At 43.4% G+C, this 12,384-nt stretch overlaps 1 protein-coding gene across 1 annotated transcript in view; it reads right to left on the bottom strand.

Moving 5' to 3' along the window:
• Positions 1–9,864, bottom strand: part of LOC117144169 — a 106,797-nt gene extending 96,933 nt beyond the window's left edge. The window contains exons 1-2 of the mRNA XM_033309209.1: positions 9,661–9,864; positions 6,107–7,038 (exon numbers count right to left, since the gene is read on the bottom strand). The gene's annotated coding sequence lies outside the window, so the exon portion shown is untranslated. The remainder of the gene's footprint in view (positions 1–6,106; positions 7,039–9,660) is intronic.
• Between the last annotated feature and the right edge of the window lie 2,520 nt (positions 9,865–12,384).

Below are 12,384 nucleotides of genomic sequence, written 5' to 3'. Positions count from 1 at the left end.
GGGTCGCTGGCAAAGCGAACTCTGCCATTAATAATAATAGACCACGCCCGAACGCCCGCTTCCCACCCCGCCTGCGAACCCCACCTTCGGCCCCACCCAATTAGCCGGATTCCAAGTTGTGTGTCCCTATGATGGTTGTGCGGCAAATGTCACTGGGATAATTGAAAATTAATTATGTTGACATATTTGGAAAGTGATTGTTGAGATGGCGACTCGTTGATGATGCCCGTGCCATATAATTTCCAACCCCTCCTCCCTCCCGAACGCGAACAGTTGCAGACAACCAGCCCGGTGGCCATTGAATAGCCAGAGGCCTGTGGCAAATTAGCCAGCCCCACTGCCACCACGAACCCACCATTACCACCATCAGGAGACCAGTCAGCTCCACTCCAAACCGGCTTAATAGATGCCTGTCAGGTGGCCATTCATTTGGTGACGGCGCGCCAAGCTTTGTCCCTGAATCCGGCGGGTCCCTGAATGAGCGTTGTACTATACATTTTTTGCTCTTTATTTCCCCGGCGCACGGCACAAAGTATTTGGCTTTAATTGATGCCACCAGGTGAGCACTTTAAGCCTGCCCCTCGCAGTTTCATCTCTACCCGGCAGGCAATGCATTTGATTAAATAAAATAATTATATGAAATACTAGCTGTGTGGTAATAAAAGTCTTAGTTGTAAGTAAATCAAGTTTATTTGCTAAGCTTTTATACAGCTAAAATTGCAAGTAAACCTGATACAGGAAAGATGAATATGATATAACAAAAAAGAGTTTTCACTTTCTAAATGCAGCTACTTTATGAGTGTTAATAAATGAAAAACCCAAAGTAAATAAAAATAGCAAAACAATTTTTATTCTAAAATATAAATAAAATGTTTTGTGGCAAACAAAGCTATGTTGAAATGGCTTAGATTTAGTTAAATTATGTAAAATAAATACAGCATACTTAAAAAAATTAGCTAGCCAAGATTTTAGCTTCTTATTGCATTAAATCTACCTTGTCTTCCCATCAATATAATTTATCCTTTCTGTTTTTAAGAAGTGGGAATAAACCCATTGCAGTTATGACCGTTTCTTATGATATAAATAAATGTTATTTGCATACTATTTACTGTTTATGTTTTCATTTCATATCTTATGCTATTAGAATCTAATTAAGTGCATATTTGTTAATCGCATTACATAATACAATATTAATTTAGGCTGCAAGGGTTAAAGTCATTCGGGCAAAGGGCTGCAGTATTCAGCATTCAGGGTGCGCACTTTAAATGGCATCCGAAGACGGAAGGAAGCGGACCAAATGCTCCGGCCGCTCATTATGCGTCTCCACTTCCGTGCGGCATGGGTATGTGTGAGTGTGTGTGTGGGTGCCACTGTGTCTGTGTGCGGGTGAGCAAACATAAAGACGGAAATGCAAACCAACTGGCAACAGCAAGAGAAACAACGGACTGGCTGCAATAAACAAAAAAGCCACAGGAGAGGAGAATGTGAAAGGAGCGAAATAATAATTTCTAAAGAGCAGAAGTTAGGTTTGCATAAATAACGACAGTTTTGTGCCCATTTTGTTTGCATACTAAATGCATTTTCTGCTTTCAGACACACTCACACACACACACGCACACACATACAACCGGGCTGATCCTTGGGGATTCCGAGATTAAAGTGTTGCCTTCCTTGCAGCGCCACATGGACGGCAGTCAGCTGGGTTTCAGCTTTAAGTTAACTGCAACTGAAGTACCAATCGAAAATTAAGCAAAATATTTTAAATTATACAAATGTTCTAGCATGGTTTTTTTTTTGTGTCAGCAGAACTATTAATAGCAGGCCCATCATAAAGCTTGGCGTGCGCCTGTCCCACAGACAAACAACTAATAAAGTCCTGCACACACAGTGAGGTATGCCAAAAGCGGTCTCGATGTGGCATTTCCTCACAAAACAAACGCATTTCGCGACTAACGCGCAAATGTCACGCGAACGTTGTTCTATTCCAGTGCAGTTGGCGGGTGGTCCTGGAATGCGAAAAGCACTGTTGGTCCTGGCGCCTTCCAAGCGCAGCCCACTTCACGCGGATGCGGATACGGAGCCGGAACCATGACGCTATCAAGCGGAAGTGGCACATGCAGCCGACCGCGCATTGCTTACCCACTCAATCGCGAATGTGAAATACCAAAAATGTTTGTCGAAATGCCGCAAAAAATACGAAAATCGAATTCGAGCCCAACGATGCGATGGTCGACAATTAAGGGGGACCACGGTCTTTGTATGGGGAAAAGCGTGCGCAATTAGTAGTACCGATTATAAGACACCGCTGCGCAAATACTCATATTAAACAATCGCCTGGCGGGGCCCGAATGCCGCTGCAATTATCGACTCCAACTTTTCGCATTCGACCGTGGCAACCTTTCGGTACAGTAATTATTATGTGGGTTAAAAGCCAGCCCCCTCCCATCCACAGGCGTGCTGTGTGCGCTTCGAGAGGCAGACACGAACACGAACACGTCCACAAACACAGACACTAGCCAGCACTGAGCGAAAAAATATCAGAGTTCACAAATGATTTCAAAATAAGATGCCTCGTATAAGAAACATGAACGAACTTTTAACTGCAAGGATATTACAAAGGAAGAAATGTACATATGTACATACATATGAAATGTGTCATATGTCATATGTGTATATATGTCATAAGGGTGTGATTTTGAAGAACTTTTCATTAATTTGTATATGTAAATAATTAATTTTTATATTTAAATAACTAACCAAAATACAGAATATTTAATCAGATAATTTTTTTTTAAATTAATTTATAGTTAAATGAACTTTTAAATCAAACCGAACTTTATAAAACCAGTCAACTATATTGAGTACTTTAGCCTGCTCCTTTAGCCATTTGAATCCTGTTAATAAAGGTCAGCTAACTCTTAGGGCGTTATATAATAAAATTTAATATTAAATTGAAAGCGGCACTTGACCTCGTTTTGCTAAAAGGCTCCTGGTCTGTTTCGAGTAAATATTTCCCCCAGTGTAAACACGATCCCCCAACTGCCACGCTGCCTTGTTTTTAAAGTGTTGTTTCAGTGGGCGAGTGCTGTCACTTGGGAGGCGCTGAACCAAGCTGTTGCCTGGAAAGTCAGTCACTATGTCAGTCAGTCAGTCAGTCAGCCACTCAGCCAGTGAGTCAGTCAATCGGCGAGTCTGCCCTTTAGTCAGGCACTATCTGACGTCATCGGCAGATTGCGTGGCCGATTTAATAAAAGGGTTAAGTGTCTTTTGCTTTTTATGTTCACTTTTCATTAGTGAATGAAAATCAATATGTGTGTCGGGCAGCAAGGCTTTGTCTTAATTGAGCCAAGAGCTAAGGCCGAGATCTCTTTGAGTTGAGTCCTTTTCAATTTCCTCACGGCCGTCCTGGCCGAATTCTCATCTCATTTCTGCTAAGGACATGGTGGCGCACACGCAAAAGTGTTTACATTGTTGCCGGGCTACCTGGCAAATCATTTTACGGCAGCCCCGGGCAAATAAACTTGATAAACATTTCAATCAAAAGTGGAAGGCCCCAATCCCCAAACCCCCCAGGAACTCAAAAGGCAAGGGAAAGGAAAGGAGCAAATGTCGTCTGCAGGCTGGGATTTAAGGTAAAGTCAACGCACAACATTAATATTTACCTAACCGCAGTGTCGACAGCAGCAGGTGCACAATTAAAATACATTTTCACGCACAAAACATTAATTAGTTGGTATATTTTTTGTTGCCCAAGCAAAGCTGGCTAAAACAAACGGAAAACCGCAAGGCAAACACTCCCAGGCGACGGCCAGTTTATCAGTCAGCGGGAAAATGCAACCAAATAGCCGTGTCCGACTGACAGCCACGCCCACTCCCAGCCCCCCTTGCCCGGAAAATCCAAAAGTGAAGAGGGGGGTGGGCAAGCATTTGCGCACTTCTTTCGCGGCTGCGTTTTCCCCCGACTTTCGACTTTCTTTCGGGAATGAAAGGGACTTGAGGGAATTTCAGCGCGCATAATGTGCCGCATTGCGGTTTTTCCTCAGCTCTGGCAAGAGTTGCCTGCTCAACGCCGCAGGACACACACACACACTCATACAGACAAAGCCAGCTCCTTTCGCCATTTGTGTGAAGCCAAAGAGTCGCGCATGTTGAGCTGAATTTTGAGCATAAACGGCATAAAATATGTGAGCAATAAAACAGGCGATTGAAATGCTCAAGTCAAAAACTTTTGCGAAAATGCCTTTAAGCGCCATCGGCTGCAGCATTGGTGGGCGGAAAAGTGGGTGGCCACCCACCAGTGTGCATATGTGTGTGTTTGATTTATACCCCCCACCCCCGCCACACACACACCGCCCACAAATGTACGTATGCCACCACTTTCGCCACCCACTTCCTGCCCATGTGTGAGTATCTAAGCCGGTGAATGAGCGCCATTGAATCCGAGCTGGCAGCCTGGCTGACTATGAATTGCCTGTTTTAGGCCGGGCTTCATCCTTTTTGTCTCTGCATGCTGGCAAACAGAGTAAAAAATCAAGAATCTTCTACCCAAAAGTATCAGCTCAAAATTAATGAATGGAATTGATTTTCCTAGGAAATTTGATTTAGCTGGAAAAAATCAATTGAAATAATTTATTTTAATAAATATTCCACGTATTATCCAACAGCTTTATTTAAATACATTAAGTGCCTTATAGACCTTGTTACAACTGAGTGCTTATTCAATTGCAAAGACACACTACTTTCCTTACAGTGCAGACATCAGTGGGCTTAGCTTTCACATTCAGTTTACCCACTTTTCAATGGCTGGCAACAAACAAGCTGCGATGTTTGGACTTGTATGCGAGTGCGGCTTAGGTAAAAGTGTTTGAATTGAGAGAATTAGATGACTTTCTGGGGGACGTGATGCCCGATTTCGCTTTCAAGTTATGCATGTATTTGTCTGCCGAATGTCCGATTTTCGGCAAACAAAATGCCAGCTCCACTCACCGCACTCCATTCACGCAGAGGGGCACCATGAAAGCGAAGGCCTTGGGGCCTCCGAAAGCATTCGCTTCGGATGCAGCCCTCAAAAATTACTCGTATTTTCGGTGCTGTATTTTTAGTACAACCAACCAACCAACCAACCAACCTAACAACCAACTGGGCTAACAATAATAGCAACGCTATAGTAGCTGCCAAAACTCAGCCCGCTGCCGGCACGTTGCTATCTCTTTATAAATTCGTTCGTTCGTTCGCATTTTTGATGAGCGCCGAGAAGTATGCTGCTATTTTGGACGTTACCCACAGGCAAATGTCTGTAATCTAATTTTAAAAACGAAATTACATATATAAAGCGGGGAACATTTTCCACAAAATTGTTTGATTACTGTTTGCAAGAGCATAAAGGATAAGAATTTATTACATATTCGGTCGGCATGCTGCTGTATTTTTTTTTTGTATACGATTTTATGCAATGTTACAATGTTGTTCAGGAAAAGTAATAAAAGGTAGAGGCAAATTACAGTGTGGATTTTTCGGTTGTTTAATTCAAACGTAATTACCCAGTTAGCTACGGGGATTTATAAAGGCTATGCTTTTTGTTGCTTGTCAAAATGATATTTGTATTGGCTTCTGATTCAAATTTAAATATTTAATTTATTTATGCCTCACTTGTAAAGCCCTAAACTTCTTCGTTTAATATTTTTGTGCCACCAGGAGACCTTGACCTGGAATAAATTGGCTAAGAATCTTTGAATAAATTATGTTTGTCATTGTGGTTATCACAGTGGTTATTTTTGGTAAGCTGTATTCATTTTCAGTATGAATTTTCCTGTGCAAAAACTATCAAGTTTTCTTGCAATTAAGCAAGGAAAATTGATCGAAAGCCACCCACAACTCATTTTCCTGTACTGATATAAATCCATTTCCTCTACTTATCAAATTGAGGTCAGATTTCTACATTGGGGTCTCGACACTGCATTTCCCGTGTTTCTTTCAACCGCGTGCTATCGTCTTAAAACCCTTATGATTACCAGAAATTAACGTGTTGTCTGGTTCCTTGGCAGACCCGTAAAGCGCCCAAGTGGAATCGTTAAGGTGAAGCTAAAGGACGAACTCATCAACTTACTTGGAATTAATCAGCGACATTGGACGCAGCGCGGCTGAATGCATTTTTTATTGGTTCGCTTGTGCTCGTAAAGGACTCTATCTGGCGTTCTATCGCTTTCTGGATCGGGGTGGTGCTGAAGTTCGTGGAGGTCCTGGAGGTCCTGCGTGGCGCCTTTGAGAGCGGGCACATCGTTAACGGCTTAATTGCTTGCCCATTTACACACAGTTGACGTCATGGAGGGCACCAAATCCCAGCTTCCTGCTGCTTCTTCGCGTTTTTTGCCTCTATTCAGGACCTTTGTGTGTGTGTACGTGTGTGTGGCTTTATGTTGCAGCTAATCCGCTGTGCGATGGAATCCTAGGCCCCTTGAAACTTTGGCTTACGGCCGTGGCATGCGTGCTTTCATTTATGCATATAATCCGGAAATCCGTAAAGGAGCCAGCCGCTCCAGCTGCTTTTCCTTATCGCCTAAGCACTTGATCCGCTCGAGGACATAAAGACATTACATGACAAAGCGATTTGGCGCGACACGGATGTGCGTGTTTTTGAGGTTTTTTTTTCAGGAAAACTCGCGTGATTCGTTATATCCATTCAATTAAATTGCATCCTTTTGCACACACAGTCGATTTAATTAAATATTTATTTTGCCACCGGGTCTCGTTTTCAACGCTTCACTTGTTTTCTAAGAATTCCAAATCGATTTAATTGCTCTAGGCTCTGCTTTAAACTTGGTAATTTTTAAAGAATCTTAGCACTTTAAATATTTTGCCGTGTATATGGGTATTTAATAAGCTAATGGTATTAATGGAAAATCAGACTAACATTGATATGTATCGTTAAAGTTATGGACTTATTTAAATTCCTTCGTTCACATTAATTGCTTTTCGGATTTATATTCATTGGTTATTAATTGATTTTTACAACTTTAAATTGTTTGCCTTACAGTTCACCTGAAATGAGTAGAAAAAACATAATTGAAAATCTCTGTTTAAATATAGACAATTATTTGTGGTTAACAGTGATAATGATTTCCCACAAGTGACAGCCCAATTAAACACATGCAAGGCCACTCAAACCCACAAAAGGACCTCCACTATCTGGATGACCTCACCTGCCGCCAGATTACCTGGGGAGCACCTCTCAAAAAAAAAAAAGAAAAGAGAAAGAAAAGCGAAACCAGGATTAAAGCCGCCGCTGGAGGAGGCGAAGGCGGCGGCGGGGGGCAGGAGGCAACACTCCGGCTTTTTACACGTTGGGTTGTAATTACATCACAGCAGAGATTTTTCTTTGCACCACAGGCATACAAGCACACACTCACACACTCGCACCTGCACACATAGGGGATATAATTAGAGCATAATTACAGCTACACTAATACTCGAGTATCAGGCAGAAAGCAGCAGAAAAGAAAAATTAGCAGCCAGCCAAGAAGGGGGCGCTCCAGCCGGTCATCTATTAAGTATAATCAACGCCACGGCAAGCGGAAATAGACAGATTTCCGGCTATTAAACGCCCAACAGAGCGGCAAAGACTTTCAGGTCGCCTTTCAGCTGACAGCACTGGGAGAAAAACAGTGCTGCCTAATACCATTTGAGGAACGAATAATGCCCAGTTCGACAAGGATTAAGGAGCTATAAGCTCTTCTGAAAGATGTTATATTTCAAATAAGACTTCTGTTGAAATTCTACACGAAACCTACCAATTCCTTTTTTGCTCTTTGGTAACCCTAAAAACAACACATTTAAGAAGATAATCAGTACAGATTTAAACCGTATTTATTTTGCCTATTTTTCTCAGGTGTATGCTCTTTGTGAAGCCCATCCAAATATCGTATGCACAAATTGAAAAAACAGAAAATGTTAATTAGCTGTAATTTTCTTGCAACGTTACTAGGGATGATGGGCTGGAGATGGAGCTCCGGTGGCGCCTCCTGACATTGACACACACACTCCTATACACACTTGGATACAGCAGGTGTTGCTTTAATGATGTAATACCCCCCTCGGGGAGACCCCTGCCCACCACCCACAGCTGGATACGGCATAAACCGGTGAGCTCATTTATTAACATAAACAGTTCATTTGTATTAAACTGACAGTCGCAACATGAGAGCTCGGCTGCCTGCTAGTTGATAGTGGGTCGATCGAGGGCGTGTCCTTGCCACAGCCCCCTGCTACTAACCGAAATTTTCGTGGGGAAGGGGAAGGGGGCTTACATGAATGCAAAACATAAACTTCGATTAGCGGCAGCAAATAGCTAATGGCCGCCATCAAATGGCGAAGGCGAAGGACCGGTTCCATTCGCAACTGAAAGTGCTCTTTTGTGCGGCTCGCTATCAGGTTTCTTGTTGGCCAAAACGATTCACACACTTCTGGGGAACGGGAGTCCATTGTTCCACTCGATGGCTGCCACTCGCAACAAATTCGTATTTCTTACGTTCATTTACTACAGAGAAATACGAATATATATATATATGTGTATGTATATATAATTCTTTATTTTTTCGCGCTCGAGCACGCGATATGGCAATTGATAAAACACCGGGTATTCGATATTTCCCAGCCAGTCATCGTTAAGACATTCCCCATTCAGCCAAACTGTACGAGTATTCGCCTTGTTTCATATTTTTATTACTATGTGCAGTGTGTGCATGTCTCTGGGCGAAATCATTAATATTGTCATGTTATTTGCATTTTGCTAATTTTGAGCAAGCAGAACTTTGATTTATTACGATCTGGTGTGGGTTGTATCGAAGTAATGGCCTACATTTATGGCAGTACTGCAGAAACTAAGGAAGGAAACTATTTTTATATCTTCGGTACATGGCAGTACATCTGCCATTAAATGTATTTCCATAGGTGAAATCTGTAATCTCGATTTCAATGTCTGCTCTGATGGCTCGTTTCCGTTTTCATGATATTTGTTTGCGAGCAAACAGAACTTTTATTTATTATGATTTGGTTGGGGTAGTTAAAGATAAAAGTTTAGATCTAAAATGTTTATGGAACAGTGGTTTATATCCCTCAAATAATTGCCTCTTTTCCCTGCTGAAGTGTGTAATCTGTGCTGCGATTGCTTGACCCCCAGCTAAAAAGTCTGTCAAAAGGATCAATAACATTATCTATATAGGTCGTACATGTGTTGGCGTGTTTAGGTATATGATGCATGACCCCTCTATAAATCATGCGGCTCTTGCAACCTCCTAATGGAGTTTGGCTTTAGTTTTTGTTGAATTTTTCCGACACAAAAACGTGTATCAGAGGAGCATCGCAAAATGGCCAGCGGCCCGAATTCGACATGGTTCCATTGTTATTGAACAGAGGACCACGAAAGGATAAAGAAAAAGACCGATGGCACTGGCGGCTGATGCTCCGGCTCTAGCTGCTAGCTGCTCCGGCAAGGGTGCCGTAAATTGTGATAAAATTCACAGAAATTTAATTACGACGGGGCCTATCCGCAGGCGGATGGGCTGGCGCAACTGCATTTCGATTCGGAAACATGTCAGTTGCCAGGTAATTTATTGCGGTACACACTTTCTGTGGCAACTCAAAACCCGCACGGATATCACTTACATGGCCAGCGGTGGCGATGGCGACACGTTCCGCGGATATGGGATGCAATCTGCAGCCGAGTTCTGCTATGTTGGCATATAGATAATGGCGATGGCGCAACTAAACCGACAGTTTTGGCTGCCAGCTCAACGAACCGCGACGCGAACACTGAACACGGAATACCGAATACGGATGCGAAACGGGTTATTTCGATGGACACGGATTTACCGGGGTACCAGCAACGGAAGCGGGTACGGGATCGGGACCGAACGAGATGAAGGTGTCAGTATATTGCCCGTGGCACGCTGTGAATTCGCAACTAGCCGTTGCATTTGCGGCTTTGCCACAAGTTCAAACTGCGTGGGAGGTGGTGACCCCGCTAATGCCACACTCTCTCTCTATCTCTCACACAAACACACACTTTTGCACTTTCTAAACACTTTGGTACGGGGTTATTTCGTGCTTTTGCCTCTGGGGCCACCTCTATATTTATATTCAACCGACCCTCGTCGAAGGATCGCACGATATTGTTATCCTGGCTGAGTTATCCTCACGTTTCGGTGGCTGTAACCGCGCGCTGCGTGTTCATTGCTCGACTGCGGCAAACTGACAGGCGAGGAAAGCGCGCCGCTTTTCCATTTTCCGTTCGCCTAGGTCGTGTCCATAAGCCGAAGTTACACTTGTACCCGAACTCTTAGCCGGATAAAAGCGGGCCGAAAGAGAGAAGAGGACTCGAAGTGAAAGAGAGTGCCATTCTCTTTGGCTCGCAACAAACTTAAAGTCAATGTTGGCTCTGCGATTAAGGCCTTTGGGAATATGGCCCTATTTCGGCTTGGGTCTGCGCTTCAAATTCAATTTGGCCACTCTCACGTTGGCTGCTGCAATTTCGGGGCACTCGAAGGCCCGAAAACACCTTCCCGCCCCCTGATAATAAAGCGCCCACACCCGAAAACACCTCCGCCTCAGCTCGGCACATGCAAAGTGCGGGAAAAACGGGCAAACAATTGGGTCAATTGGTCATGGCTGTCAAGGTCTTAAACTTTCGTATTTATGGCATGCCATGCATTGTAATTTTAACTTTAATTTGTAAACTCGAATGAGGGGCGAGTGGAAAAACTCCATTGCGATCCGGAACGGCTGTTGATGGCATCCCGATGAAAGGGGTGAAAGGGATACTGGGCGGCAAAAGGGGTTACCAAGTGGCCGGGCTGCGTGCGTTGCATGTGCAGCAATTTCCGCCGTATTCGCGTGCTTCCGCCATCCAGTCCGGCCGGACTGCGACGGATTGCCACGGACTGCTCCGTACTACGCCGGAATGCGACGCTCGGGGCTGCCGGACAGCACTTAAGTATCTGTTGCCGACAAAGTGACACCCTCCAGATAATATCCGCAACTTGCGGTCTCCGCGTGCGACACACTGCCGTTCATAACGCGCGCGTGCCTCCACTGAATAACCCTACTGATAATAACCACTTGCAGTGCTGTCTGTAATGTAGGACGCAATAAATGGCCCGGAATGGGTGGCAGAAGTTCACCCATCGCAAGTTATTGGGAAATAAATGATTATATGATTATATATAAAAGCCATATTAGAGTAGCTAAGTATAATTAAAGCGGCCCTTAAATACATACCGCTTTGATACTTAATTTGATACTTAAATTATTTTTAAATAAGAAAAAATATTGCGAGCTCCCACTTTAATCAGTAACAAAAAATGCCATAAACTTCACCCCTCTTTCCGCATTTGTTGCCCTGTGATTTTCCATTTAGCCCACTAAAAGTTCAGCAGTGAGGAATCAAAATCCCCGAACATATATCAAGCTGAATCATAAATTCTGCTTACATATATCCCGCCTGTCGAATCAATAATTATGTAGGTTGTGTCTCGTTTTTGGGCGGTGTTTTTATGGCCAACTGGGTGCTAAATTTTATTTATTAGCAAACTTTTGCGGCCTGTGTAACTTTCTTCCATTTCTTTTCGACGGCTACACATTTCTGTCTGTCAATAAAGCTGGCTAACAACGACTGGCTCTTCATCTTTGTGTTGGCCATGTTGACGTGGATGTTGTGGCGCCTTCATTGGTTCGCCGGCGAACATAAATGGTCGACAGTAAATTAATTTACGTACATCAAGTGCGCTTAATGGCGTGTATGGGCGTGGCCGCTGGTCGACCCTTTCCCGTCGGTTTTCCCGAATCCAGACCTGATCCCGCTGCTCCTGCTCTACTCCAGTTCGAAAAAACGTTGCAAGTCGAGTGTCCTGTCCAGTCCCTGTGGCATGGCAAATGCGTGTTTGGACCGTGTCCCGCGGGCGGAGGAGTATCTCGCACTCCATTCCCAGCCATTTTCCCTCGCATGTTAGCCAGCCATTTTTCCCGCCACCGGGCAGCCCCCTTTTCTGCATCGCTGACATTTTAATTGCATTCGGACAAGGCAGCCAGTGCAGCTGCAACTGCGACTGTGACTGTAACGTCGATGACAAGGACAGCGAACCGTTCCAGAGACCGGACCAAAAAGTGCGATATGACATAAAAAAAAATATACCAAAGACTTTAAAAATAAATATAACAAAAAATGTACAACTCATGAATCAGAGCTTTTTTACAAACCACCTACTTATCCGGAAAAAATGTTTTACAATGGTTTAATATATTTCTATACTCTATAAAAATTAGCATGGGAATCGATAATTTAATCTCCACAATTAAATAAAATTTTAATAAAAAAATTTTAAAATATTAAAA

This window comes from Drosophila mauritiana, chromosome 3R (assembly GCF_004382145.1).
Source record: "Drosophila mauritiana strain mau12 chromosome 3R, ASM438214v1, whole genome shotgun sequence".
In the NCBI taxonomy this organism is placed as follows: Eukaryota; Metazoa; Arthropoda; class Insecta; order Diptera; family Drosophilidae; genus Drosophila; species Drosophila mauritiana.
This window is presented reverse-complemented; position numbering and strand designations above follow the sequence as displayed.